The sequence below is a fragment of the Calliphora vicina genome, chromosome 2, assembly GCF_958450345.1.
Source record: "Calliphora vicina chromosome 2, idCalVici1.1, whole genome shotgun sequence".
NCBI lineage: Eukaryota > Metazoa > Arthropoda > Insecta > Diptera > Calliphoridae > Calliphora > Calliphora vicina.
In genome coordinates, this window is record NC_088781.1 from 108,412,136 (window position 1) to 108,434,396 (window position 22,261).

Below are 22,261 nucleotides of genomic sequence, written 5' to 3' on the forward strand. Positions count from 1 at the left end.
ATTTTGTAAAGGTTTATAAAATAACTAACATACTATTAGTTTGGCTTACCAATAATGAGAAATATTTAAGGTCACATCTAATGTTTTAAGAAAATGTTAGAAAAAATGACAAGTTTCAAAAATGTTCCCAAGATTGGATTTTAATCTATCTACTTTCAAAAGCATTACAATGCCTTATTTTATAAAATATAATATTTTCAATCGTAACCCTATTTGATAAGTGTTTGTCAAGATAAACGTCAAAATGATTGTCAAGATACAAAATTATCAGGTATAGCCTCCATTCATTAGTGTCATTGCTTCGTTATGACAATATTGTTGGTTTTTTGTTAGACAACTTCGTTTTGACATCAAACGTCATTAATTGTTATGATAAATATTTGTCAAGTATAGACAGGGTGTAAAGAATTTATGAAGAATAGTTTGAAATTTGTTTAATACAATTTTTCTCATACGATTTTTGATTTCCTTTAGAGAATGAGTTACAATCTCTAGTTACAATTTTGGAGATGTGCAGTGCGCATAAATAAAAAACAACCGTTACCATCGTACTTTAAAACAAATCGATTATACTTTGTTATTGGTTTCTGTCTTCACTAGCAAAGCGACATCTGTATGTCAAATTATCAAAACTGCCACAGGGAGTTTTTCAACATTTGTGAAATAATGCTAATATCGATGACATTTGATAACACTATATGTATATCGAAACTCAAATTGTTTGGTTTTCTTCTTAATGGTTTGTGTCTTCGTTTGGTTTGTGTCGCAAATACACAGGGTGGTCTAATATGTAACCTACACAGTAGTAGTTTTTCAATGTGGATTTTTCTATATAAAAAAATGCATAATTTTATGATTCTAGTAACTAGAATCTGGTTTCATTATTATAAAATATTTGAAAAACATTTTTAGTATTCTCTCTCACTCATTACCATAAGAACAAAAGTACAATGATAAGAAAGAAAATGTCTGCCTTTTGCATAATCACTCAATCAGGAGTAATTTAATGTTTATTGTCTCATTTACCATTAGAAAAAGTGCCATTCCTAGCAAGGCATATTTAACCAGGTGGCAGCGTAATGACAACTGACTATTTTTTGTTCTATTCATGTTTACCTTCTGAAATGTCAAAAACTTGTTTACAAAAATTTTTAAATTTGTTATAAGAGTAAAAAGATAATTTTATATTTAAAAAGGTATATTTTTGTCACCGCCTTATGTGCGTAAAATATTTTAAAGCGGCAGTTTAGAAGGGTATTGTTATATTGTAATTGTTGTAGTTGCGCTGCCCCCTGGTTAATACATCTTGATTACTAGATCATGTGTTCATAGTTTCATGAATCTAGGTTCATTAATTTAATGAAAAAGTACCATAAAGCCTTACATTGTGTATTTTGACTCAGCACCTGAATGCTGAACTTCATATTTCTATGTCTGTTATTTTAGAAAATTCATAAAGTTCGATTACAAAAAAATTATTCTAAATCGTTATTATAAAAAATTCAAAAGTACAATTAGAATAATAAAAAAGTACATTACTTGACTTCTTTGGATTCTCATTCACTCGCAAACACATACGTTTAGTTTATTGTTTCTATGTCTGTTGATATAAAACAATCAAATAGTACTATTAGTAGAAAAAAGTCGGGATCATGTGTGAAAATTCAAAAAAGTACCATTTGAAGAACGAACAAGTAAGAAAGTAATACCCTACACCAAGTAAATGAGTAAAAATATTTGTCTTTTAAAATATAAATATTTTATATTCGTGAGTGATTTTCGGAAGTGGACCTTATATGGGAGCTATGACCAATTATGGACCGATCACCATGAAATTAGGTCGTGTGATTATTGTCTATATGAATTTTGAATGTTGAATTTTGTGTTTATACCAACATTTTTAAGTGATTTAAGCACGTTAAAGTGATTTTCGGAAGCGGGTTTATATGGGAGCTATGACTAATTATGGACCGATCGTAACAAAATTTGGTGACATGAATTTTGTATATATACAACTTATTTGGAGCGAAATTTGTGTAGATACATATATAAATTAAACATTTATGACCGATAAAGTCCAATTTCGAGAGGACATTTGTATGAGGGCTAGGTGAAATAATGGACCGATTTCAGCCAGTTTCAATAGACTTCGTCCACGGGCCGAAAAAATTATACGTACTTAATCGACTCAGAAAGTGATTCTAAGTCGATCGGTATACTTTAAGGTGGGTGTTAGACTAATATTTGTGGGCGTTATAAACATCTGCACAAACGCATAATACCCTCCCCACTATGGTGGTGTAGGATATAAAAAGTACATTACTTGACCTCTATGGATTCTCATTCACTCACAAACACATATGCATAATTTAATGTTTCTATGTCCGTTGATATAAAATAATCAAAAAGTACTATTAGTAGAAAAAAGTCGGAATCATATGAGAAAATTTAAAAAAGTACCATTATAAGATCGTAAAAGTATCATTAGCATTCCCTTTTGTAACTATATAAGCCAACTAGTAGGTATATAAATTAAATAATTGATTGTAATAAAAAATGTACAATTAGAAGAAAAAGTACCAATTTTCCTTTTTCTTTTTAAAGGCCCTAGAAAATTGCTATTTCAAAGTAATTTCCTAATTCTAGGATCATTATTATAGAAAATTCAAAAAGTATCATTTGGAGAACGAAAAATTACCATTATTTCTCCCTTTTTTGTTTATTTCTTTACTGTGAAGTATTTCAGCCAATTATTATTATTTAATATATGAAAAAAGAACCATTACACTATAGGTTAAACGGCTACCAAAACTGTGCTAAAGTCCAATTTTTCAAATGCAAATATTGCACTTTTTTTAATGCCATTTTGTAACCAATACTCCAAATTAAATAAGTCAGCTTTTTGTTTTTGGTAAATATTAAATTCCGTTTGACAACACGCAGTCAAAGACATTGCATTATAATCACTTAATACATTTTGTCGAAAAGCCTGTATTGCTTTCAAAGTTTCAATTGCATGTTTAAATAATTTCGCGAGTTATAAAGAAGAAAGTGAAAATGGGGAACAATAATTTAAGTAAGTAAGTAAGGTTTTTTGTTAAAAAATGTGATAAAAATGTTTAGCTTGCTTGAAATAAAGCCACTTTTTTAACATAACCTTAAAAGTGCTGCGACTGTTTTCAAAATGTAACTTCTTGGAGCTTTTAAAATTTCGGCAAAGTTCGGCAGATTAAATGCAAACAGAAATGAATATATTGAAATGTTATAAACCGATTTTCATTTACATTCAATAGCCATTTTTAGCCGTTTTCGAATAATATTATATTTTTTAGGTTATTGTTTGAAATTTGGCTTAACGAAAATTCAAAAAAAGAAAAATTTTATGTCGTTTTCAAACATGTAGTGGACAAAATTGAAGTTAACATATTTTCAGATGAAGTGGAGAAGCATATAACCCAAACAATGCATTTTTTATGCATTTGTGCAGATGTTTGTAATGTCCAAGAATATTAGTCTAAGACCCACCTTAATATGGTACATATAATTTTTTCGGCCCAAGGACGAAGCCTATTGAAACTGGCTGAAATCGGTCCATTATTTCACCTAGCCCCCATACAAATGTCCTCCCGTAATTGGACTTTATCGGTCATAAATGTTTAATTTATATAGGTATCTACACAAATTTAGTTATGATGATCGGTCCTAAATTAGTCATAGCTCCCGCTTCCGAAAATCACTTTAACGTGCATAAATCACTTAAAATTGTTGGTATACACATAAAATTCCACTCTCATAAAGAAATTAATCACACGACCTAATTTCATGACGATCGGCTCATAATTGGTCATAACTCCCATATAACCCATTTCCGAAAATCACTCACGAATATAAATTATTGAAATTTTAAAAGAAAAATTATAAAAGCAAATGAGAAAAGTTTCTTTGCAATCTATTTTACAGCATATTGCTGACAAATTTTTTGAGATGCAAAAAGACGCTGTAATGGAGGCGGAGAAGACATATTTTTTAAGCTCTGAATTAATATTAATATTAAGCTGTACCTCAGATCCATTAATTTCCACATAATTTTTATATAGGCGCTTACAAAATCGGAAAAGTTCCACACTTCCACCTGAAGTAATTCACTATACCCACCAAGACGATGAAATTAATGAAAGTTAAGAGGACCTTTTTGATTTAAATTTACAAAATGAATTAGATTTAAGCAATTACTAAAAGCTTTAGTATAATTAAAATAAATTAATGTATTAAGTTTGAATTAATGATTGCAAAAGGGTTAATTTTTGGTCGTTAGTGGGTTAAATTAAATTTTTTTTAATAGAATTATTCTTACTTATGAAATTCTTTAAGGTTTTGGTTTGAATACCATGATTTTGTAGTAGTTATTAATTTTGCACAGAAAAAGTAGTCATTTAACCTATAGTGCATTAGAAGAAAAAGTACCAATATTCCTTTTCACTCTTGAAATTTCAAATTACTCCATTTTGGTGATAAAGTTATATCACATACGACTCAAATCAGTGTTCATGATCTCAAGAAAATTAAATATTCAAAAAAGTGCCAAGTTGTGTAACCGATCTATACCTTTGAACTCGAATTCCAAACAAAACCATGCAACTTAATTGTCTTAATTGTATGACTATAAGAAGAAATGTTTAACATTTATAAAAATTGGCTTAATAATTTTTAATGCAATTTATTTTCGAATTCCAATAAGTACCAAAATAATATTTGGTATTTTTGGATATGTAAATAATACGATTAAAGATTGGTTTATATTCTTATTGGTTTAAGAAATATTGTGCATATGGTTCAAAAAAGTACCAACACCTAGTTTTTACACGTTTTCTTGGAGTGGAGACAGGAAAGAGAGCAGCTCACTTGGGTTCAGGCAATAGGTCCCTTTATATTAACTAAAAATAAAGATAGAAAAGAGGAACAGATAGAAATGAAAAGAGAAGGCTACAGTCAGATGAAATGAAGAAGTAGAAGAAGTGAAGAGGAAGGAGGTCCGAAAAAATAGAGGAGAGGAGAATATTAAGCACCATTCAATTGACGGATATTAGGTCTCTCCGTGGAGATTCCCATGTCTGGCCTAATTAGCCAATTGCTATTCCTGATAAAGACATTGATGGACTCTAACTTCATGTCCGAAAGCTCAGAAAGACAATTTAGGGAACCTTGTGAGTAGATATTCTAATGCCGGACAATGACAAAGAAGATGAAAAATGATCTCATAATCCTCTTCATCTGGACAACTTCTACATAAGTCGTTATAGGGCAGGCAAAGTCTCCTCGCATGTTTACCAAATGAGCAGTGTCCGCCACCACATTACCAAGTTTAATCGGGGTCATATCATTCTGGTTATCGTACAGGTAAAAATTACTAACTTGTAGCTTCAATTTGATAACGAAATCTCACATAGGAAGTCTATGTCTCCATCAGGTACATTTTTTCGCCAAAACATCAGCAACACATTTGCCCGTATTATCTCCACGTACCCATCCTGTTTAAGGATGTCCGGCATTCCTGGACTAAGTTTAATGTTGTGTACACACCTGTCAGAGATTTTATTGCGGCCTGACAGTCAGTATATGTACGTATATCCCTGCCTGATATCTTGTTATAACTGAGCCAGGTAGCCGCCCTTTTCAGCTTGAATAATGCTACATGCATTCGTAATTCTAAAAGATAGCCTAATTTCGAATTCGATCTCCCTTCCTAGAGCCGTCCGTATAGACAGAGAGAGTCGTTGTGTTATGTAAAGGTCCGTCCATTTGTTCCGTGTTATATGGAATTGATAAACCGAAGTACCTCGATAGGAAGGGCCTGGAGACGCAATAATCTGTATTATCTGGAAGATTCTGAATATTTATTTTATATTATACTTCTTTTAGATTATACTTGCGTGACCATATGGAGCATATTTCCATGCACCAATAGCATTTAGCTTGAAGGACGTAGTGAATGCCATTTTTCTGACCATTAGAACCACAAGTATTCAGTTTAATATAGTAAAGAGCGCTTTTGTTGCAGTCGTTGCTTACTTCTGTATAAGTTTAGCAGATATAACATTACCAAATTTACCCGTTTTTACACCCTAAACCTTTGAATTTACAAAAATCCCTTCTTAGTGGAACCTAGTAAAGTAACTTTTGGCTATGGGCTGGAAGATGCTGAATCAGTCAGTCACTCAGTAACGTTAATCTAGATCATCCTTTTAGTTACAATTTTCCTGTTATATAAATTTTTTAACTTTTATTATACAATATATAAACTTTTATTATTTTCCTACTAATTCATTACATTGTTGGCATTTATTTTAGACTAAATAGATAAAAGCAATTGAAATTTAAATACATGAATCATAACGATAGTCATAATACATTAAAATAAACATTAATATAAATTGCAATTATAATTTAAATAATAATACAGAATGAAATGTAAAATAATAAACAACAAATAAGTAAAAAATGTAAATTTTTCAAACTCAGGGAAAAAATTGTACTAAGTATTAAAATCCAACACTATTCACATAACAACCCCCCGCCACTGACAATTTCACACTCACAGACAGACACATCCCTGCCAGCATTTGAAAGTGTATTTGGAACAAATGCGACTAGTACGTGCCTTCTAGATGTATGATCGGTCAAGCCCGACCATATAATATCCTACACTAAATAAAAGAGCAAAAACAATTGTCTTTTAAAATTTCAATAATTTATATTCGTGAGTGATTTTCGGAAGTGGGCCATATATGGGGGCTATGACCAATTATCGACCGATCACCATGAAATTATGTCGTGTGATTTATGTCTCTTTGAAAGTTTACTATGTTGAATTTTGTGAGTATACCAACATTTTTAAGTGATTTAAGCACGGTAAAGTGATTTTCGGAAGCGGGTCTATATAGGAGCTATGACTAATTATGGAGCGATCGTAACAAAATTTGGTGACATGAATTTTGTATATATAAAACTTATTTGGAGCGCAATTTGTGGAGATACATTTATAAATTAAACATTTATGACCGATAAAGTCCAATTTCGGAAGGACATTTTTATGGTGGATAGGTGAAATAATGGACCGATTTCAGCCATTTTCAATAGGCTTGGTCCTTGGGCCGAAAAAATAATATGTACCAAATTTGATCGAAATATCTTCAAAATTGCGACCTGTACTCTGCGCACAAGGTTTACATGGACAGTCAGCCAGCCAACCAGAAGGACGGACGGACATCGTTTAATCGAATCAGAAACTGATTCTAAGTCGATCGGTATACATTAAGGTGGTTGTTAGACTAATATTTTTGGGCGTTACAAACATCTGCACAAACACATTGTACCCTCCCCACTATGGTGGTGTAGGGTATAAAGATGAACATCGTACATAGTAGAAGATAAACATTTTTGGCGATATGTCCATAATTTACCATACAGTTATCGCTCTTTGTACACATTTATTACAAGATTAAAATCATGGTCCTTTATTCCATGATCAATTTAAATTACATGATGAAGGCTCTAAAGATTATGGCGTTAAACGAGCTATTTGAATTCATATATCAAACATTTCTAAGAAGAATAATTATAATTTTAAAACATAAAATATTTAATTAGTAAAATTTAAAGAGTTTCATGGCGGAAAACTCTAAGCAGGGCCGTGTACAAGGGCACACGATCATTATGAGACAGTGCGACGAAAGCTTTGCCGGCATAGAGCTCGGGTTCCAGTAAGAGTTGTTGCAGAGGACCGTATTCTTCGCAGGGTATTATGAGATCATCCAAATAACGCATTCTTAAACGTAAAGAGCCCCATTCACTCATGGGTGTTATGCCGGTTAATTGATACCACTTCTCAGTTTCATGGCCATTCTTCAAGCTGCTCAAGTCAATGGTTAGTCCGGCCAGCTCACGGTCCTTTAGTTAGGGATATCACTAAAAAAACAATACTTTTTTATAAAAAGTTTCTTTATGGTTGATTTTGATTTATACTCACTTCTACACAAATTCTTCTTCCACAACTGGATCGGCTGCTATTTTCACTTTTTTTGACTTGGTTCAAGGAAATACTATAGTATGGATGTGGCACTAATTTAAATTACAGTATATGAGCATCTAATATATGTAAATTTAGGTAACGCAGCTCTCTTAGATGTTTTACTTTCTTCTGGACCTTACTCATCAGAGAGACATTGCGCCTTTAAGGCATTTATCGACTCAACATAACTGTCTTGACTAGGAGGGTAAAACTCTCTCCAGTATCTGTAAACAGAATTGCCTTACCCACAAGAAATTGTGACACTGATAGAGATAAGCACAGGATATATCAATAAGACCCTTGGGTTTAGCCTTTTTAGAATTGTGATAGAAACAGTGTTGAGTTTCAGATCCCTCGCTGATGAGAGCGAAATATAGTTGTTTCCATTTGCCAGTTTTATCCGATTTCTTATTCAAATAACCATGATGTTTGATGCCTTTGATTTTCTTCAAACTAATTTGATCACGACATTAACTTAAGGTGGCATAAATCTTTTCAGTTGCCTTTTCGATCACATGCTGTTGATTGAATTCTGGTTGGGCCATTCACCTCAAAAAATTACATCGTCATTAGTTTGAAGAAAATCAAAGGCATCAAACATCATGGTTATTTGAATAAGAAATCGGATAAAACTGGCAAATGAAAACAACTATATTTCGCTCTCATCAGTGAGGGATCTGAAACTCAACACTGCTTCTATGACAATGCAGTCATTAGTGTGCGGCCACCCATGAGATAGTGTAACCCTTCTTTTCAATGCGAAAACGATGGATTTGATTGTTGATGTGGATGAAAAGAAAATAGTCTCCCGGAGAGTTATTACTGGGACCTACTAGAAAACTGCCAGGACCAGCTTTATATATTAACCGAAAAAGAGAATAAAAATTATTTGAATTTAGGTGAACATTTGATTAATTAAACTCACCCTTAACCAACACATCGATGGCCTCATTTTTCGTGTAATACCGATGGCACCAATTAAACACTGTATTGGGTTCTATGGCCGGATCAAGATCTTCTACAAATTCCCTAAATATCATATCCGGTACGATGGGCGGTCAATCACAGCCAGTCATCGCCCATGTCATTATCGGGTGCCCCGATAGACTAGACGATAGTGTACTGGACTATCAATCCAAGGGTTGCGGGTTCGATTCCTGCCAGAGACTCTGGGTGTTTCTGCAGACAAGCATAACGCTTCGCAGATTGTGGTTGTATTTAAAAAAAAAGAATATGAAAACTCAATTCATCGCTATCGGGTTCTGGAGGTGACGTTCTCTTTTCAAGAGATCACTGCAGGAGGTATAGTAGACCACCAAATCGCTAAGCGATATAAATTGACGGCCACCAATGTTTACTGGTTAGAGAAGATAAAAATAACAATTAAATGTCTGAGAATGTCTATAGAGGTAAAAATACTCTCGACTGGATATTCTTCGATAGAAAATACTGGCTGGGATACATTATGATTTTAATTTCAACACATACTCATACTATTCCTTAAACAGAACAACAACAAATAACAATCAAAAATTATGTGTACATTTTAATTTGTCTAATGTCTCAATTTGAATAAATACCAACCAACAAACGTTAGTAGAAAAGTAGAAAAAGGACAGACTACAAAAAAAAACACCAAACAAAATAAACACGTAACACGGTATAAATTGTTAAAAAAAGCATTCTGAGGGGGATAAAAGGACACGCATATAAAATACACGCATGTTTGGATGTATGGATGTGTAAATATAAGAGAGAGTGTATTTTGTAAGTGTGAAAAAATTTAATCATATTTGTAAGAAACTTTGTGGCTTCTACACAATGTTCAGGCATAAATATATAGAGACACAAACAACACACAAAAAATCCTTCAAATTATATTTAAATGCATAGAAATTAGGAATATACACATATTTTGACAAACCTCTCTGCTGTTTATTAATGTTCTTCTCGTTATTGCCTTCCATGTATCGGAGCATTGAGGAGGATTTTAAAATTCCAAACACTACAAGTGTCATTTTCAATACTAATCTTGTTTAAAGTGGAAAAGAATATAAAGAAAAAATAGGTGGATTTTGTTTGCTTCTTGTTGGAATTTCTGACATTTGTCCTTAGGTTGTTATTGTTTTTGTTGTATTTTGAACAATAATTGTCAGTTATTGAGACCTTTGAGTGGCAACTTACACTGTATCCTGTAAAATTCAAATTGAATTATCTGAATGAATTTGATCGAGTCGGATAAATTCTTAGAACTGAACTAGAACTGAACTAGAACTGAACTAGAACTGAACTAGAACTGAACTAGAACTGAACTAGAACTGAACTAGAACTGAACTAGAACTGAACTAGAACTGAACTAGAACTAGAACTGAACTAGAACTGAACTAGAACTGAACTAGAACTGAACTAGAACTGAACTAGAACTGAACTAGAACTGAACTAGAACTGAACTAGAACTGAACTAGAACTGAACTAGAACTGAACTAGAACTGAACTAGAACTGAACTAGAACTGAACTAGAACTGAACTAGAACTGAACTAGAACTGAACTAGAACTGAACTAGAACTGAACTAGAACTGAACTAGAACTGAACTAGAACTGAACTAGAACTGAACTAGAACTGAACTAGAACTGAACTAGAACTGAACTAGAACTGAACTAGAACTGAACTAGAACTGAACTAGAACTGAACTAGAACTGAACTAGAACTGAACTAGAACTGAACTAGAACTGAACTAGAACTGAACTAGAACTGAACTAGAACTGAACTAGAACTGAACTAGAACTGAACTAGAACTGAACTAGAACTGAACTAGAACTGAACTAGAACTGAACTAGAACTGAACTAGAACTGAACTAGAACTGAACTAGAACTGAACTAGAACTGAACTAGAACTGAACTAGAACTGAACTAGAACTGAACTAGAACTGAACTAGAACTGAACTAGAACTGAACTAGAACTGAACTAGAACTGAACTAGAACTGAACTAGAACTGAACTAGAACTGAACTAGAACTGAACTAGAACTGAACTAGAACTGAACTAGAACTGAACTAGAACTGAACTAGAACTGAACTAGAACTGAACTAGAACTGAACTAGAACTGAACTAGAACTGAACTAGAACTGAACTAGAACTGAACTAGAACTGAACTAGAACTGAACTAGAACTGAACTAGAACTGAACTAGAACTGAACTAGAACTGAACTAGAACTGAACTAGAACTGAACTAGAACTGAACTAGAACTGAACTAGAACTGAACTAGAACTGAACTAGAACTGAACTAGAACTGAACTAGAACTGAACTAGAACTGAACTAGAACTGAACTAGAACTGAACTAGAACTGAACTAGAACTGAACTAGAACTGAACTAGAACTGAACTAGAACTGAACTAGAACTGAACTAGAACTGAACTAGAACTGAACTAGAACTGAACTAGAACTGAACTAGAACTGAACTAGAACTGAACTAGAACTGAACTAGAACTGAACTAGAACTGAACTAGAACTGAACTAGAACTGAACTAGAACTGAACTAAACTAGAACTGAACTAAACTAGAACTGAACTAGAACTGAACTAGAACTGAACTAAACTAGAACTGAACTAGAACTGAACTAGAACTGAACTAGAACTGAACTAGAACTGAACTAGAACTGAACTAGAACTGAACTAGAACTGAACTAGAACTGAACTAGAACTGAACTAGAACTGAACTAGAACTGAACTAGAACTGAACTAGAACTGAACTAGAACTGAACTAGAACTGAACTAGAACTGAACTAGAACTGAACTAGAACTGAACTAGAACTGAACTAGAACTGAACTAGAACTGAACTAGAACTGAACTAGAACTGAACTAGAACTGAACTAGAACTGAACTAGAACTGAACTAGAACTGAACTAGAACTGAACTAGAACTGAACTAGAACTGAACTAGAACTGAACTAGAACTGAACTAGAACTGAACTAGAACTGAACTAGAACTGAACTAGAACTGAACTAGAACTGAACTAGAACTGAACTAGAACTGAACTAGAACTGAACTAGAACTGAACTAGAACTGAACTAGAACTGAACTAGAACTGAACTAGAACTGAACTAGAACTGAACTAGAACTGAACTAGAACTGAACTAGAACTGAACTAGAACTGAACTAGAACTGAACTAGAACTGAACTAGAACTGAACTAGAACTGAACTAGAACTGAACTAGAACTGAACTAGAACTGAACTAGAACTGAACTAGAACTGAACTAGAACTGAACTAGAACTGAACTAGAACTGAACTAGAACTGAACTAGAACTGAACTAGAACTGAACTAGAACTGAACTAGAACTGAACTAGAACTGAACTAGAACTGAACTAGAACTGAACTAGAACTGAACTAGAACTGAACTAGAACTGAACTAGAACTGAACTAGAACTGAACTAGAACTGAACTAGAACTGAACTAGAACTGAACTAGAACTGAACTAGAACTGAACTAGAACTGAACTAGAACTGAACTAGAACTGAACTAGAACTGAACTAGAACTGAACTAGAACTGAACTAGAACTGAACTAGAACTGAACTAGAACTGAACTAGAACTGAACTAGAACTGAACTAGAACTGAACTAGAACTGAACTAGAACTGAACTAGAACTGAACTAGAACTGAACTAGAACTGAACTAGAACTGAACTAGAACTGAACTAGAACTGAACTAGAACTGAACTAGAACTGAACTAGAACTGAACTAGAACTGAACTAGAACTGAACTAGAACTGAACTAGAACTGAACTAGAACTGAACTAGAACTGAACTAGAACTGAACTAGAACTGAACTAGAACTGAACTAGAACTGAACTAGAACTGAACTAGAACTGAACTAGAACTGAACTAGAACTGAACTAGAACTGAACTAGAACTGAACTAGAACTGAACTAGAACTGAACTAGAACTGAACTAGAACTGAACTAGAACTGAACTAGAACTGAACTAGAACTGAACTAGAACTGAACTAGAACTGAACTAGAACTGAACTAGAACTGAACTAGAACTGAACTAGAACTGAACTAGAACTGAACTAGAACTGAACTAGAACTGAACTAGAACTGAACTAGAACTGAACTAGAACTGAACTAGAACTGAACTAGAACTGAACTAGAACTGAACTAGAACTGAACTAGAACTGAACTAGAACTGAACTAGAACTGAACTAGAACTGAACTAGAACTGAACTAGAACTGAACTAGAACTGAACTGAACTAGAACTGAACTGAACTAGAACTGAACTGAACTAGAACTGAACTGAACTAGAACTGAACTAGAACTGAACTAGAACTGAACTAGAACTGAACTAGAACTGAACTGAACTAGAACTGAACTAGAACTGAACTAGAACTGAACTAGAACTGAACTAGAACTGAACTAGAACTGAACTAGAACTGAACTAGAACTGAACTAGAACTGAACTAGAACTGAACTAGAACTGAACTAGAACTGAACTAGAACTGAACTAGAACTGAACTAGAACTGAACTAGAACTGAACTAGAACTGAACTAGAACTGAACTAGAACTGAACTAGAACTGAACTAGAACTGAACTAGAACTGAACTAGAACTGAACTAGAACTGAACTAGAACTGAACTAGAACTGAACTAGAACTGAACTAGAACTGAACTAGAACTGAACTAGAACTGAACTAGAACTGAACTAGAACTGAACTAGAACTGAACTAGAACTGAACTAGAACTGAACTAGAACTGAACTAGAACTGAACTAGAACTGAACTAGAACTGAACTAGAACTGAACTAGAACTGAACTAGAACTGAACTAGAACTGAACTAGAACTGAACTAGAACTGAACTAGAACTGAACTAGAACTGAACTAGAACTGAACTAGAACTGAACTAGAACTGAACTAGAACTGAACTAGAACTGAACTAGAACTGAACTAGAACTGAACTAGAACTGAACTAGAACTGAACTAGAACTGAACTAGAACTGAACTAGAACTGAACTAGAACTGAACTAGAACTGAACTAGAACTGAACTAGAACTGAACTAGAACTGAACTAGAACTGAACTAGAACTGAACTAGAACTGAACTAGAACTGAACTAGAACTGAACTAGAACTGAACTAGAACTGAACTAGAACTGAACTAGAACTGAACTAGAACTGAACTAGAACTGAACTAAACTAGAACTGAACTAAACTAGAACTGAACTAGAACTGAACTAGAACTGAACTAAACTAGAACTGAACTAGAACTGAACTAGAACTGAACTAGAACTGAACTAGAACTGAACTAGAACTGAACTAGAACTGAACTAGAACTGAACTAGAACTGAACTAGAACTGAACTAGAACTGAACTAGAACTGAACTAGAACTGAACTAGAACTGAACTAGAACTGAACTAGAACTGAACTAGAACTGAACTAGAACTGAACTAGAACTGAACTAGAACTGAACTAGAACTGAACTAGAACTGAACTAAACTAGAACTGAACTAGAACTGAACTAGAACTGAACTAAACTAGAACTGAACTAAACTAGAACTGAACTAGAACTGAACTAGAACTGAACTAGAACTGAACTAGAACTGAACTAAACTAGAACTGAACTAAACTAGAACTGAACTAAACTAGAACTGAACTAAACTAGAACTGAACTAAACTAGAACTGAACTAGAACTGAACTAGAACTGAACTAGAACTGAACTAGAACTGAACTAGAACTGAACTAGAACTGAACTAGAACTGAACTAGAACTGAACTAGAACTGAACTAGAACTGAACTAGAACTGAACTAGAACTGAACTAGAACTGAACTAGAACTGAACTAGAACTGAACTAGAACTGAACTAGAACTGAACTAGAACTGAACTAGAACTGAACTAGAACTGAACTAGAACTGAACTAGAACTGAACTAGAACTGAACTAGAACTGAACTAGAACTGAACTAGAACTGAACTAGAACTGAACTAGAACTGAACTAGAACTGAACTAGAACTGAACTAGAACTGAACTAGAACTGAACTAGAACTGAACTAGAACTGAACTAGAACTGAACTAGAACTGAACTAGAACTGAACTAGAACTGAACTAGAACTGAACTAGAACTGAACTAGAACTGAACTAGAACTGAACTAGAACTGAACTAGAACTGAACTAGAACTGAACTAGAACTGAACTAGAACTGAACTAGAACTGAACTAGAACTGAACTAGAACTGAACTAGAACTGAACTAGAACTGAACTAGAACTGAACTAGAACTGAACTAGAACTGAACTAGAACTGAACTAGAACTGAACTAGAACTGAACTAGAACTGAACTAGAACTGAACTAGAACTGAACTAGAACTGAACTAGAACTGAACTAGAACTGAACTAGAACTGAACTAGAACTGAACTAGAACTGAACTAGAACTGAACTAGAACTGAACTAGAACTGAACTAGAACTGAACTAGAACTGAACTAGAACTGAACTAGAACTGAACTAGAACTGAACTAGAACTGAACTAGAACTGAACTAGAACTGAACTAGAACTGAACTAGAACTGAACTAGAACTGAACTAGAACTGAACTAGAACTGAACTAGAACTGAACTAGAACTGAACTAGAACTGAACTAGAACTGAACTAGAACTGAACTAGAACTGAACTAGAACTGAACTAGAACTGAACTAGAACTGAACTAGAACTGAACTAGAACTGAACTAGAACTGAACTAGAACTGAACTAGAACTGAACTAGAACTGAACTAGAACTGAACTAGAACTGAACTAGAACTGAACTAGAACTGAACTAGAACTGAACTAGAACTGAACTAGAACTGAACTAGAACTGAACTAGAACTGAACTAGAACTGAACTAGAACTGAACTAGAACTGAACTAGAACTGAACTAGAACTGAACTAGAACTAGAACTGAACTAGAACTGAACTGAACTGAACTGAACTAGAACTGAACTAGAACTGAACTAGAACTGAACTAGAACTGAACTAGAACTAGAACTGAACTAGAACTGAACTAGAACTGAACTAGAACTGAACTAGAACTGAACTAGAACTGAACTAGAACTGAACTAGAACTGAACTAGAACTGAACTAGAACTGAACTAGAACTGAACTAGAACTGAACTAGAACTGAACTAGAACTGAACTAGAACTGAACTAGAACTGAACTAGAACTGAACTAGAACTGAACTAGAACTGAACTAGAACTGAACTAGAACTGAACTAGAACTGAACTAGAACTGAACTAGAACTGAACTAGAACTGAACTAGAACTGAACTAGAACTGAACTAGAACTGAACTAGAACTGAACTAGAACTGAACTAGAACTGAACTAGAACTGAACTAGAACTGAACTAGAACTGAACTAGAACTGAACTAGAACTGAACTAGAACTGAACTAGAACTGAACTAGAACTGAACTAGAACTGAACTAGAACTGAACTAGAACTGAACTAGAACTGAACTAGAACTGAACTAGAACTGAACTAGAACTGAACTAGAACTGAACTAGAACTGAACTAGAACTGAACTAGAACTGAACTAGAACTGAACTAGAACTGAACTAGAACTGAACTAGAACTGAACTAGAACTGAACTAGAACTGAACTAGAACTGAACTAGAACTGAACTAGAACTGAACTAGAACTGAACTAGAACTGAACTAGAACTGAACTAGAACTGAACTAGAACTGAACTAGAACTGAACTAGAACTGAACTAGAACTGAACTAGAACTGAACTAGAACTGAACTAGAACTGAACTAGAACTGAACTAGAACTGAACTAGAACTGAACTAGAACTGAACTAGAACTGAACTAGAACTGAACTAGAACTGAACTAGAACTGAACTAGAACTGAACTAGAACTGAACTAGAACTGAACTAGAACTGAACTAGAACTGAACTAGAATTGAACTAGAACTGAACTAGAACTGAACTAGAACTGAACTAGAACTGAACTAGAACTGAACTAGAACTGAACTAGAACTGAACTAGAACTGAACTAGAACTGAACTAGAACTGAACTAGAACTGAACTAGAACTGAACTAGAACTGAACTAAGGAGTGAGATCGAAAAATTCTTAACATACATATATGTTTATAAAAAAGAAACCACTAAACTTACAGCTTTAATTTTTTTTTTATTTGATTGAAATTATTATTACAATTTACAAAAAAAATTATTTTTATAGTTTTAATCACTAGTGATGAAATTTTGAACCTTTTTCGGAAACCCTTCCATTAACGTTTTTATAGTGCTGTCTGTCACTTTGCTCGAACATGTAGTCCATCTCCGTTTAAAATCTACCACACTTTTGGACACCTTTTTTGTACTCTTCAATTCTCTTTTAACAAGAGCCCAATATCTCTCCACTGGCCTTAGCTCCGGGCAGTTTGGAGGATTTGCCTCTCTTGGTACAAATACCACATTATTGTTCTTGTACCACTCAAGGGCTTGTTTGCCATAGTGACAGGATGCCAAGTCAGGCCAAAAATAAGTGGACACATTATGAAGTCTTATGAATGGAAGCAGCCTTTTTTGTAAACATTCCTTGATGTAAATTTCGGTATTTATAGAGCCCGTTGTAACAAATGAGTGGCTTCTTTTGCCGCAACTGCATATTGCTTGCCATACCAAGAACTTTCTGGGAAATTTTGTCTGCTTTTGGGTCCTAAACTTTTCTTCAACATTCCCTCGAGCATCAGCAACATAAAATTTTTGACCTGGAAGTTGCGAAAAATCTGCCAGAACATACGTTTCGTCATCCATTATGCAGCAAGAATATTTTTTTATAAAACTTGACTTCAATTTCCGTGCTCTGTTTTTGGCCTCTAAATTTTTAGTAGCGTTCCTGTCAGGAACTTTTTGAGCCTTGTATGTTTTTAAACCTGCATTAGCTTTAACTTTTCGTACCAAATAGTCCGAGCACTGAGCTAACCGGGCTGCTTTCCTACCGGATGTGTTGGGAGCTCTTTTGAAAATGCGTTCTATTTTTTTGGCTTTAGAAACATCATGTGGACCATTCCTTCTACCTGAACCAGGTTTTCTATCAACTGACAAGTTCTCCCGGTACTGTTTAATAACATTGGAAACAGTTTGACGGCAGACCTTTGTATGCTTGGCCAACTTTTTGTAAGACCAAGTTGGGTTTTGTTGAAAATATTTAATAATTTCAGTACGCACTTTTTTCTGGTCACTCATTTTAATCAGATTAACAAAAAAATTAATATAATTGACATTACACATAATAACTGACATGTTTTTCAAAGGTAACTTGATCAAAAAAAAATTCAAATAATACTTGGGTTAAAAAATGTAATGAAAAACGTGTGTTAAGAATTTTTCGATCTCACTCCTTAGAACTGAACTAGAACTGAACTAGAACTGAACTAGAACTGAACTAGAACTGAACTAGAACTGAACTAGAACTGAACTAGAACTGAACTAGAACTGAACTAGAACTGAACTAGAACTGAACTAGAACTGAACTAGAACTGAACTAGAACTGAACTAGAACTGAACTAGAACTGAACTAGAACTGAACTAGAACTGAACTAGAACTGAACTAGAACTGAACTAGAACTGAACTAGAACTGAACTAGAACTGAACTAGAACTGAACTAGAACTGAACTAGAACTGAACTAGAACTGAACTAGAACTGAACTAGAACTGAACTAGAACTGAACTAGAACTGAACTAGAACTGAACTAGAACTGAACTAGAACTGAACTAGAACTGAACTAGAACTGAACTAGAACTGAACTAGAACTGAACTAGAACTGAACTAGAACTGAACTAGAACTGAACTAGAACTGAACTTGAATGGAAACAGTGTACCCTATCTTAAAGTCCATGCATAACACAATACCAATATTATCCTTGTTTTTTGTTGAATATGCCAACAAAAAGTCATGTATTCATCACTTCTTTAAATGTTAAAATATTCTAAAGAGTCCTTAACATTATACAGATAATATTTGTAATGATTATTTTACATTTAATGTTTTTCAAGCAAATTTCTTATTGAATCTCTTGTTTTTTCTTTCAAACAACCCCAACCTTTAACCCACCTCCTACCACTATTTTTTCAATAGTATTGACAATCGTAACAAACGTTGTACCTTAAGTGTCATTATTTTAAATACTTCCGTTACAAAATATTTCTTTTAATGTTACCACACACCATCATCATACTAAATGCTGCCTGCAACATCTTACTTTAGCTCTATTCCAAGCACGTTTTCCGTTGACTTTATGTTAATAAATTCAATATTGAAAAGAAATAATAGAATTTTCACGTGTTTAGAGTTCAGTTTTTTTTTGTTTTTGTTTTTCATTTTAACATTTTTTTACGAAACAAAATTTAGCTGAGAAAATGTAAAATTTCTTTTAAAGTTAAGTTTAACAAAAGGAGTCAGGGGTTAGGGTGTCATATCGAGAATATGTAGAGGATGGATATTGGTTTCTTGAGTTTGTAGACAAATTGATTGGTTGACACTGTAGAAAGCTGCATAAAAGGCGTTGCTGATTGTGCTGTATTGGATGGTTGTCTGATTAAATAACTTAATTTATTTTGACAGTTCTTTTTTTTATTTAATTTTGGCTTATTTTAAGTGATAATAATAGTGTAGTTGTGGGGGAAACATAAGGGGAATTGAGGGTGTGCTAATGTTTTCACAAGCTTAATTTAATATTAAAGAATTTAAAACTAAACTAATTTTTATGTTGGGAATAGATTTCATTGATAATGATTTATGTCCAGAAACCTACATGAGAATATCAGGATAGATGTGCTGGAGATATTGGGAACTACCTTCACATTTTAAACGCTTACACTCTTGTTGATCTGTGGTCGAATATAAATACAGGAATGTTTGTAGAATATCCAGGTACTTGAATTAATATTTGAATATCTTTGAATATGAGTCATATCTCCTTTCTGATGTCGATGATAACTGGATACTGCCTCATTGAGTGGCAATCTCAGCGACTGAATGTGTATTGATTTTTACCAAAGTTACGGAGATGAGAACGAAAATAATATATCTTAAGACTCTAACTCACTAAAGATTGCCCAGGCCAGCCAAAGAAGTTTGAATACCAAGAAATGGAAGCATTACTCCATGAATATTGTTGTAGAACTGAACAAGAGCATGCAAAATCATTGGGAGCTACTCAGGCAGCAATTTCAAAACGTTTGCAAGCAGCAAGATTCATCCAAAAGTAGGGAAATCGGGTACCACACGAATTGAAGGCGATAGAAATGATGCTTGAACGCTATAAAAATCATTTTTGCGATGATATTACGATAACCTGAAGCGTAAGAGATCGTATGTAAAGACCGGCTAACCAGCCGAATCGACACCAAAGCCAAATATCCATGGCTCTAGGGTAATGCTCTATGTTTGGTGGGAACAAAGAGGTTCTGTTTATTATAAACAGCTGACATCTGACCACACCATCACAGGGAATCTGCACCGAATGCAACTGATTTATTTGAAGTGAACATTGGTCCAAAAACGCCCAAAATATGCGGTCTGACATAAAACCGTAATATTCCATCATGACAATGCTCGTCCACATGTTGTAATACCTAAAACGTATTTGGAAAGTTTTGCCTCACCCGCCTTATAGTCGAGATCTTACCCGGTCTGACTATTATTTGTTTCGATCGATGCAGAATGCTTCCTCGGGGATACGCTTTTCTTTGGAACAGATTCAATTCCTTAAACTTTAAACTAATCACCTTGAAATGGTTTTACTTTAACTACAATCTTTCAGAAATTTAAATGAATAATGTTACCTTACAAACAATACATAAAATATAAGCGTGAAAATAACAACCAACCAGTGCAATCTCATCTACTAATAATAAAATTTGAGAATAAATTGGAATACATAATTTATAACTCTCTTTCCTTCTGGGTTTTCAAACACATCAAGCAGCTGTTTCTAATTTAACACCATTTTCATAAAAAATATTCACTTTTTCTGAAAATTTTTGGCTAGAAATAAGTATGAAAACCTTTACTATCTCTCTAACATATTTTTCAAGCTTGATAATACTGAAATAACCCACTCTAGAGCATTTTCGAAAAGTTTTAGATTCAGTTCACCATTTCAACGCATTCATCCTGTTCTGCCTCATCTAATAAAGCCATTCTTTACTAAGAGTGTTAAAATTGACAATAAGTTGGAATATGGAAGTCTTAACTCCATTTCCTTTTTGTTTTATAACTAAATTAAGAATTATTTGAAAGTACTCAGATAGAATTTCTTCACATAACACCATTTTGTTAAAGTTATATAATTTTTATTGCTCCCTAAAGCCAACCATCCTCTTCAGCTTTACTAAAAGTGATTAATTTGAAAATGAGTGGGAACATGGAAGTCTTAACTCTGTTTCCATCTATTCATTTGAATGTATTCTACTAGAAAATTCTCTACAATTAATGAACTAATGCTTAGTAAATTCTCCAGTTCAGACTCACCTGCCACATACAATTTAAAAAGTTTTTCGGAAAAGGTTTCCCGATGATCTGGCCTAAGCAACCCGTGAAATGCGCATAGGAACTAGCTTATCCTTTAACAATAAATGTCAGTGAATTTATCATTAATTAAACTGGGAATTTAGCATATGAAAACTAAATCTTACTAAAATATTAATTTTGTATTCCCGAAATAACTTTTTTAACAAATAAAATTTGGTTGGCTTGAGTATAAGTTGGAATATGGTTATCTTATCTCTCTATCCTTGTGATTTCTAACCAAATTAACAATAATTTGAAGGTACTCATGTATAATTTTCTCACTGAAGACTATTTTCTTAAAGTTATAGAATCCTAGTTCTTCTCTACAGTCAAATATAAAGTTCAGTTTTTTCTTTCTCAAATATGCTTATGGATATCTTAACAGTGTTTCCATCTTGTTTTTGAAGCACATCAATATTCATTTGAACGTATTTAACTAGAAAACCCAGACTTTCGAACATTTTTGAAAATAGCTACAATCAATAAACTTAAATCAAATTTAGTTGGCTTGAGTATAAGTTTTAACTGTGTTTCCGTCTTGTTTTTCAAACACATCAATATTCATTTGAACGTGCTCAACTAAAAAAACCTCACCAGTTCAGACTCACCTTCCACTGACATTTTAAATACAATTTGTTTGGCTTG

General features: G+C 33.7%; 1 pseudogene; it reads right to left on the bottom strand.

The window, feature by feature from the left end:
* Nucleotides 1-7,653: 7,653 nt before the first annotated feature.
* LOC135950780 (ras GTPase-activating protein 1-like) lies at nt 7,654-22,237 on the bottom strand (annotated as a pseudogene).
* Nucleotides 22,238-22,261: the final 24 nt, after the last annotated feature.